The 9,815-nt window shown below is 37.3% G+C and overlaps 1 long non-coding RNA gene across 1 annotated transcript; it reads right to left on the minus strand.

The window, feature by feature from the left end:
• Positions 1-1,560: 1,560 nt before the first annotated feature.
• LOC128820041 (uncharacterized) lies at positions 1,561-3,291 on the minus strand. The gene is made up of 2 exons (XR_008440808.1): positions 3,164-3,291; positions 1,561-1,665 (listed from the first exon to the last, which is right to left on the minus strand). It is a non-coding gene; the product is annotated as an uncharacterized LOC128820041 (long non-coding RNA).
• Between the last annotated feature and the right edge of the window lie 6,524 nt (positions 3,292-9,815).

Genomic DNA, 9,815 nt, shown 5'->3' on the forward strand with positions numbered 1-9,815 from the left:
CCAAATCTCACACCAGGGGTTAAAGATAAGCAAGCGGTGGCTTTGCAGCCACTACGGGGAAGCCCAGCAGCTCAGAAGCAGCAGTAAAATGGGTTAGTTAATCTAGGAAGGGAATCAGATCCTTCTGAAAAAGAAAAGCCCTATTGGTACAAGCACTGTCAGCTAAAGACTAACAATGTCTTCAGTTATGTTGATATGAATGTGTGAGAGGAAGAGGCAAAAGAATGTTAAAGTGCATTTAGCATAGTCTTTTTGTCCAGGATTTTGAAGCCATCCTCTCTGACTTGGATTATGTGATATATTCTAAATATTTCTACTACCACTCTTTAAATGACTGGACTCTATGTAAAATTGTATTTCAGGGCTTATGTCCCATTCCAATTGCACTTCTGTTTAGAAGTCACACAAAATCTTTCCTTTTATGTTATTTAGTAATATGCCTAACCAGAGCCAGAGGGGGAAGAAATAGAAAAAATAAGAAATGTAAAACAGCGCCTAGCCTACAATAAACATTTTCCATGTAGGTATTTAATTTTTTAACATACTTTTTCTTTTTATTAATCTAATTTAAATAACTGTTTTGGAGACTATTATATACATACAAATGTCTGACAAAACTGTCATTGTGAACAGTCAAGAAACTATATTATTTCATATTAATAAAATCAAATCAGGGAAAGTTTTGAAGGAAAACTACACTCAAAATTCTGGAGACATAGTAACTCATAGCAAAATGTATTACAAAATAATGTAAATAACAGGATAATATATAATGAATCTGGGAAATCAGAGCAGAGGTTAAACTTTAATGTAATCTCATTACAATAAAATATGAAATCATACTGATTATCTCAGCCCTGTTGATGTTGCTATGCAGTGACACAAGTGTAGTAAATATGATTATAATGAAACCATTTATGGTTCTTGTTCTCTTACAGGATTGAAAAAAAACAAAAGGACTGTCTACTCACTTTGCTTCCTCCCTACTCCCAAAAATGCTGGCAAAGTTGATACAGTTCTGGGCAGGTTGAAAATATGTAGATTATAAAGTGTTACAGAGATGTGTTACAAATTATGGTCCAAATTGTGACCCAGTTTGCATGGTTATGCAGGATAGGAGGGAGAATAAAGAAATAAAACTCTCCTTTATTGCTAATACCCAGGGGAGCTGTAAGAGGCGAATAAAAAGAATAACCACAATAGGGAATCTTGCACTGTATGACCTAGTTGCACCAGCATGTAAGAATTCAGGCACTGAAAGGGAAAGCCAGGAGACTCATTGTCTCTTTGAGCCACAATTTGCCTCTTTGTTTATTTAAAAGCAATGCAAAAATATGCTTGGCTTTGTTCAGGGCTAAAGAGCAAAGACCCAGCAGTAATTATTTCTGTGAAAAGTGGTTGATTTCGATGTGTAGTATTGGTGTTTCTTTGAACAACTAAGTTAATAACATTGTGTTATCCTTCATAATTAAGTATGATTCTTTTGGTTGTGTCATGCCTTCAACAATTAAGCCAAATGCATATAGCTCATTCCCTTTCATGCAGCAGTCAGAGATTGGATCCATTTCCTGCCATGTCTTTTATTGCAAACGGTTCGAGCTTCAGCAGTCTTAGCTTTGCAGATGAACAAATTACTTCCATCACCGTGAAATGTGATGAAGATACCTCAAGATAAAATGCAGACTTGTGAGCACACTATGTATCAGATTATGTATAGAACAAATTATAGAAGCAATTAACAACAAAAAAAAAATACTAGTTTTAATCGACTTCATGAAGGAGGAAGAACATTCTTGAGATATATGATACAGTCCTTTCTTTAAAGCAGAGCACTTAGCTAAAATTTGGTGCCTAAGAGTTGAAAATTGTGATAAAACGATTCAACTTAATCCTTAATCATAGTAGTAATCTGACCCAGGTCATTTAGATCATTAAATTCTTAATCTTATTACTCTACTTTTTCTCATGTCCAGGTTCCCTGTGTTCTTCTGACAATAGTTTTGCTCTCTCAGGGAGGGAGATAGCAGTCTCTATATGTATGCAAAGCTTCAATCATGTGATACCAAACGAAAAATAATTGTCTTTACAATTGGAGTTCTTAAGTGATGCTAGGAGGACTTTCTTTTTTGGACTCTGGAAGGTTTCTTTGGGTTTGGCTGGAATCTACCTTTGTTTCAGCTGTCCTTTAAGGAGCATAGCTGTCTCTTACAATTGTATGGAAGTTACTAGTGGTGGACCCACCAATTTTCATTATGTTTAATGCACCATCTAGCAATATACAGAATGTTTTAAAAATCATTAATTAAGTTAATTAAATTCCAAAACCATTGGTTGTTAGTACTTTTGCATCATCCTCCACCCACTGTTTTATTTTTTCATATAATCAATAATGTCATCATGTGTTAGCACTAATGCCTTTCATCTGAACTCCCACTAATGACAGCTTTTAAATCTCCTCTGGATTCAGTGGGATTTGACATGCTTCAGTGTTGGTGGAAACAGTACCCCACAATGTATGCAGACTGATGCTCTAGAAGGCTTTCTGATATGATATTCTTGTGTTATGATTATTGCAAAGGTTGTGCAAATCCTGTTGGGACTTCTAACTGAACTGTAAGGCACACTATAAAAAAATGTAATGACTTTCATAAAATCATAATATTCCTTAGGCAAAACACCAAGTCACTCAAAGCAGAAAAATATTTGATCTGCATCTAAACTTTAGCTGGGTTTCTGAGTTTCTGTTTAGAAAGCATATTAAGGCCCTGCAACTTGCACTGTGCTCACTTTAAAATTTATATTAAGTAGATTGTTACATTATGGTAATGTACTAAATTACCTAAAGCAAAGTAATACAATGATTAACTGACCATAAACATTGGTTTATGGTCAGTTTATAAAGTATTACAAAGATTAACATTATGCATTTTCATATCAGAAGAAAATTGCAGGATGAAATATCTCTGGATGGACTTGATGCTATTAAGAATAATAAAACAGTGGTATAACTCACAACAGTCTCAAGTTACAGCTTGCAACTAAACTTTGGTTTAAATCATCTTTGAAAACAGCAGAGATAGCCATCATTTAAAAAAATGCCCAAAGCTTTCCAAGCATAGAATAATGGTTTCCAGTATATGTTTTCTAATATATAATGTATTACCTTTTTTCTGCCTCTTTGTTATTCAGCATATCATATCAGATTCTGCCATAGCTGCTCTGATATCAGAAGCGTTTTACCACCTTAGCCAAGACAAATAGGGATCTCTTTTTATCTGATATTTGTCCTAAAAAGCTAGAAACAAAGTTCAGTGCTTTTTGAGTTAAATCAATTCAGTCATGCATAAGTAAAAGTGCTGTTCACCTGTTGTTCCAGGGTTTCATCTGCTCTGTGAGTTTAACCCTAGTAGCCCCATGGGCTGTGGCAGACAACACCCTGTGAGCCAGCCGTGCTCCCTGCAGGCAGCTGCAGGAACCAGAGCACGGTCAGCAGCCCCAGGGGGGAGATTATCCCCTCCTGCTCAGTCCTAGTGCAGGTTTGTCCACAGTCCAGCTTTGGGCTGACTGATGCAAAAGAGATACTTAGAAGCTGCAGAGTCCAGAGGAGGGAAAGCATGATTTGGAGGGGGCTGGAGTGCTTGACATGCACGTAAAAGCTGAGGAAACTGGGTCTGAAGGCTGAGAAGGGTCTCTATTTGCCTCAAGGGGAGTCACAGAAGATGCAAACAGATGCTTCACATGGGTGCACAGTGAAAGGAAAGAAGTCACAGTCACAATTTGCAGAAAGAAAATTACAATAGGAATTAAGGACAAAATGCACAAAGGGAACTGAAAAGCCCTGGAACAGGTTATTCAAGAACTGTGGGAAACTGTCCTTGGAGATTTTTCAAAACTTGGTTGGACAGGTCCCTGGGTGACATGATCCAGTTTGAGATTAACCCTGATCCAAGCAGAAGGCTGGACCAGATGGCCTCCAAATCTCCCTATAACCTAAATTTTTAGATGATCCTATGATTCTCCTTCTGTGTTCCTTCAGCCTTAAAAAATGCCCTTGGCTACTACTGCATTAAGATTTCGATATTCTAAAGGTTAAAACCAAAAGTAATATTAATTTTACTTCAGTATAATAAACCTTAACTTGTAAAGAACCTTTTGAAATTAAGAAAACTTTAAGTCTGCTTTCTTCCGTTTCAGAAACTTCAGGAATCTGATTAGCTCAAATTAACTGAGAACACTTTTTCAGACTTTTCTGTGCAATTTGGGTCTAGAAATATGCTTAATTTTTAAATAAAAGATAAGAACTACTAGATCAGGAACTCTCGGAAAATGATCCATTACCACAATGCATTATTTGCCAGAATTAGTGAATGAAATTTCTTGTATTCTTATATCTATGTGGATCAGTTCCCTGATGTAATCCACAGTTACATGCAGCAACATGATCAAGAGGATGTTAAAAAACTGAAAACAAGGCAGGACTGCCTGTCATAATGATACATTTAGGTGGTTTCAATATTTTCTGAAATTTTAGGAAATTTGCTTCTGAAAGGACTTATTTTCCTCCATTATTATCTATACAAATACAGTTAAGGTTATACTGATGCCTAAGGACTACAGTGCTGAAATTGGTTGTAAAAAACCAAAGAACACTTAAAATACTGGAAATTTTCTCATAGACTGATATCTTGAGAGAGAACCAATGTTTTTGTTTACTCCACACAAATTATTAACACGGTAGCTGAAAGACATATTGAAAATGCTGCACTTATTATTACAGTTGATTCCTAAACATCAGTATATTATACTATATTTATATACACATTTGAAAATAGCATATGTGTTATTTATTCATTATGGAATAACATATGATCAGCATTACCTGGTAACAGCTGTAAAAAAAAAAAAATAAAAGAATTAAAAAATCCAATATCCAGCCTTCACTAGCTTTGTCTGGCAGCATTCCTCTCTCTTTCCACTCATACTAGCACTTTCAGAAAGAAATACACGATATCCTCAGCCACTGGGGCATTTCACTATTCTTATACAAATTTTTCTGTCCAAAAATGGTTTGCCCCAGAGGCACTTCAAAATGCTCATTCACCAATACAAGCAATTGCATTCTCCAGCTCTTCTCAAGAAGTCAGTACTTTCCAAATAATTTCCATCAAACACTCTTTCTTGATATGCAGTCATTAAAATAACTCTAACAGGAATGTTTATGATCTAATTTGGCTCATTTCATACTGGATGACTAAATTATCTGGTAAAATTGTGCCTAAAATACTTAAGGCAAGGCTGCACACAGAGCAAGTAGAGAAACAGGACAGCAGTAAATAAAGACCAGAATTCACAGAGAATATAAGATAAGAACACTGTTTTTAAGGCGTAAGGACAATGAAATTGATGACAGAAAGCTGTCATCAGCACAACAGACATCTGCGGGCACAAGCACCAAATGTGGCAAAGAAGTGCCATTAAAAACGGGGATTTTGAAATTTGTATCCCAATTTAAAGCTGGCACAAGAGAAACTAAGAAAGGCTATGACAAGGAAGGCTCTGAGAGAGAATAAAAAAGGCATCAAGAAGGGACTTCCATCCATCAATGCCTCTGTCCTAATACATGAGAGCAGATCTTGCCAATGGTGAGTGCAAAGTATGAGCAGATGCAGGGGGAGTTATTGGCTTTCAGGTGAGAAGTTATAAAATCTTGTTACTATGCTGACTATTTGCCATCAGTTCAGACTATATTTCTTTGTTCTCATCTGGTAAAAATTTACCCCACTTCCAACTGCCTCATCTATAGGCATGAGTGGGTGTTTGAAGGGCTGCATTCATCACATTTCCTTTCAGCTGAGTGGGACAGATTCCCACGGCGCTCAAAAAAAGCTAGGCACAGATATTACTCTAGCACCACAGAAATAAATCCAGGAATAGCAAAATTTTCTGACTCTGGAAGGGATTCAAACCAAAATTATTCTAACAGTTGATAAGATGTATATTTGAGGCCCCTGTAGAGTAGAGTTACTGTGAAGTTTTAAATTTCAGCCTCCTGGATATGTCCTATGCATTAGCTAAAAGACTTAAATATATCCAGAAAGTGATTTTATTGCAAAAATTAATGTCATCGCAAGTTTTTGAGAACTATTGCCTTTTAAATTGTTCTTTAAAGGGATAAAGATGGAACCAAGATTTTTACCCAAAGAAAATAACGGTTTATGAATGTCTTACCTACAAAGCATGGTAATGGGTCTCATCTTGTTATGCTGCCATGAACACGGACTTGTGATTTCTCTCTGCAGTTTTAACACAGCTCATCATTTATTAGTTTAGTTTAGTTTAGAAAATGGATTCATGTGGTTACAGCCTGCACCATTGGAGAGCCTTGATAAAACTGAAAAAAAAAAATGTTCTAAGCTTTCTTTCTGGCTTAGACTTCAGCGCTGTCATGTCACTGGCTCTGAAAATTGTCTGGCAACAGAAGGATGATACATGCACAAAGGTTCATTCTCTAGGGTACACCAGAGAAGCTTATGAGTTAGCCCCCACAAGACTTACTGTTTTTAATACTAAAAGTATATGCTTTAGTGACAGGTCATTACTTCTGCCAGTGCTGCTGTACTGAAATCTAACTTCTTGCTGTAGGGAATATTGTCACAACAAAAGTGGGATCATAAGAGGCAAACTTATGCTTTGTTCAGTGGCATTTCATGCTGACTTGTAAGGTCTGAGTTTCATGTGTTTTCTCACTGATTAAGAAAAGAACTCTTCTCTAGCTAATGCTTAGTTTTCAGAAGCAATTTAAAAACAGATATTTTGCAGCCACTTTTTTGGTGGTATAGAGAATGGATACAAAGATGACAGAGCCAAACTCTTCTGTCAGAGTGAACAAGGAGAAATGACCACTGAGTGCCATCTCAGAGATTTGACTGTTGCTGTGGCATTTAAACTACTGGCACAAGAACACTGGCTTTCATAGCCTATTGTTCAAAGGAGCAGGTTATGACCTCTATGTAGAAAAATATTGCCTTATTTGCTCTGAATGAGCTAAATTCTTAAATTGAAAGGGGATCTGAGTAATGATGTTTTAATAACTGAAATGAAGAAAGGGCAATACTGAGTACCTAAACTTACAATTTTTACAGGTATTGCCTGTGTTTTAGACAAATACATACTATTTTATATTTTATGTGCTTCATTAGGCAAAATTTCAATAGTAGAATATGGAAAAATCATTCATGATATAAGCAGATACAACTAGACTGATGACACTGGAGAGCCTGCATGAGTTTTGCCTGGAAAGTTTTCATGACATAACATTTACATTTGCAGAGAAATTTTCTGTGGAAATACAGTTTCCTGGCGGCTTCATAACACCAGGTTAATGACTAATTTTAAATTTCTTTATGTATTTTTTTTTTCAGGATTAGTTCAGCTGTGGTTTTGCCTAGCCAAATCTTACAGTATAGTCTCCTCTCCTTTCCTGAGAAAAGGACTTTGACCAGGGTTGAGATCTATACTACTGTACTCAAATTCAATTAATTTTGAAGACACAGGGAGACCTCAGGCACATACACAGAGTCAAGGTGACCGCAGAGGTTACCTGCTGCGACCTCAAGCAGTCGAGAAGCCCCAGCTAGTGCTGCCTTTGTAAGGCCATAGCCGCCACGTGAGCAGGCACTCCACGGTTATGGAGTGTCCCAGCGTGGGTAACGTAGCTTTGGTAGCTTCATGCTGAGAGGAAGCAAAGGGACGAGAGAAGGACGCTTTGCTTGCGAGCCTGAGAACGTTTATTCCCCCATGCGTGGTCAGAGAGAATCGCCCTCAGCCCAATGCAAGGCAAAATGGCCCCGGGACAAAGGAATGCATTAGATTAAGTAGGGGGTGGGTGGACAGGGGTGGAAACCTGCCTCACCCTATAGGGACAGACGACAGGAGGGTGACATGGATCACAACAACCTATGGGAACATAGCAGAAGTGGGTACAGTGTTCTGGGACAAATAGGAATGCTAAGGTGGTGTGATTGATGCAGAACTTTCATGAAGAAGCAGGGAGTGGTTACAAGACTGACACCCCAACAAGGAGTGACAACCCCTGACTGACAGAACCATGTAAGGAGAGAACTGTGAGAAGTGAGGAGATTGACAGGTCTGAGTGGCAGGAGCTCCCGTGGTAAACAACTTGGAGCAAACCGCTGTGAAGGAAAAATAGGGGTACAAGGAACCAATCTAACTAACATTAATAAAATCCCTGACTAAGCCAACCCAACCTACAACAGGTGACTGCATATCTCTTATTTCCTTAGCACCATATCCTTGGAAATTGATTTGACCCCATATCAACATGGTTAAAAAATAAACTTCTTTCTTGATCTCCAAAAGCAATTTCTGTACTGAATGTTCTAGATATCTAAAGACACAGACTCTCTCTTATTTGTCTCAGATAAGGGGAGGTGGGGAATATAATAAGAAGTGTTTGTGAAAGTCAGCTGAGTTTAATGAAGCTGGTATATAAGGCTGGCATTAAAAAAAAAGGTGTTAACATTGTTCTTTCTCCACATAATCAATGCAAAAGAGGAATGGTGACACACAGGAGTAGCCATGACTTCTATTACCTTCTTTCATAACCTCTTCTCTATATCTTGGTAATTTTTCTCTTTCTCTGCACTCAAAATCCCTCACTGCTGAATGCTGTACTGTGTTATTGTCTCATGTTGGTCAGGGTAGTTTGGGATTCCATGATTTTCATACCTTTCTAAAAAATATCCATGACTTGCAACATTCTGAGTCTTACATGAGAGCCAGTGGACTGGGTGCATGGAGTGAGCCTATTTGCACAAAATGAAACAAACATAATTAAGAGCTGTAAAGTTGAGCTAGGCATTGTTTGGGAGGTTAGTAGAAAGGAGGAGCTCAGCCTGACAAAGGAGCCCACTGGCCTGGCCTGACTTGAGCTGAAGGACTGCACATGATTGCACACATTCATTACAAGTGTCTACTAAAAGCTTAGTGGAATAGGTCAAGTTCACAAGAATAATTTGTTTACTACAAAAACATATCCATGACAATTGACACTTTTAATGCAATCATAGTAATTCTGTCCTTTAAAGTCCGAGCCCTGCTATGACATAATTGTCCAGGTTCATTCAAGTGCTTACTGTGTTTGACCAAAGCATCTAATTAGATAGACTAATGACTGACTCTATTCCTACAGTTTCAATGTTCAAAAATTGCTTTCTGTGGGCCACAAGAAATAGTAGAGGAGAAAAAGCTTTTATTTTTAATGAACTGAAGGAATTTGTGGTGGATTTGAAAGGCAAGTCTGCAATCAAACACTCCCCATTGGTTTTGAGATTAAAATAGTGGAAGATTAAACTCAAATGTGATATAACTGTGTGTGTGCATGTATGTATGTATGTGTATGTATGTCTATATCTCTCTACATAAATCCATGCTTTTTGCTAATTATTATCTTTTGCTAATGATTTCTATTGCAATATGAATGGTTAAACTCTTTTGATTCAGATTTCAACATTTCCTTTTCTTCTCTTAATAAATATTCTTTTGACATGTAAGTGCAATTGCCCTGTGAGTTTCCCCTTTCGGTGATTGCCTAATCAAGAACATACCCTGGTTTATGGAACATGAAGTATCTCAGAATAGCTTATCTTGCAAATCACAGTGGGTTCAGCACTACTGGTAGTTATTTTAAAAAATAATAATAGATAAAAGAGATACAAGGCAAACCCCCAAATACTATAGTAATGCAGGCTATTTCTTTTGCATTTAAAAACCTTCTAAGCTTTGCTCTGATACAG

This window comes from Vidua macroura, chromosome 1, assembly GCF_024509145.1.
Source record: "Vidua macroura isolate BioBank_ID:100142 chromosome 1, ASM2450914v1, whole genome shotgun sequence".
In the NCBI taxonomy this organism is placed as follows: domain Eukaryota; kingdom Metazoa; phylum Chordata; class Aves; order Passeriformes; family Viduidae; genus Vidua; species Vidua macroura.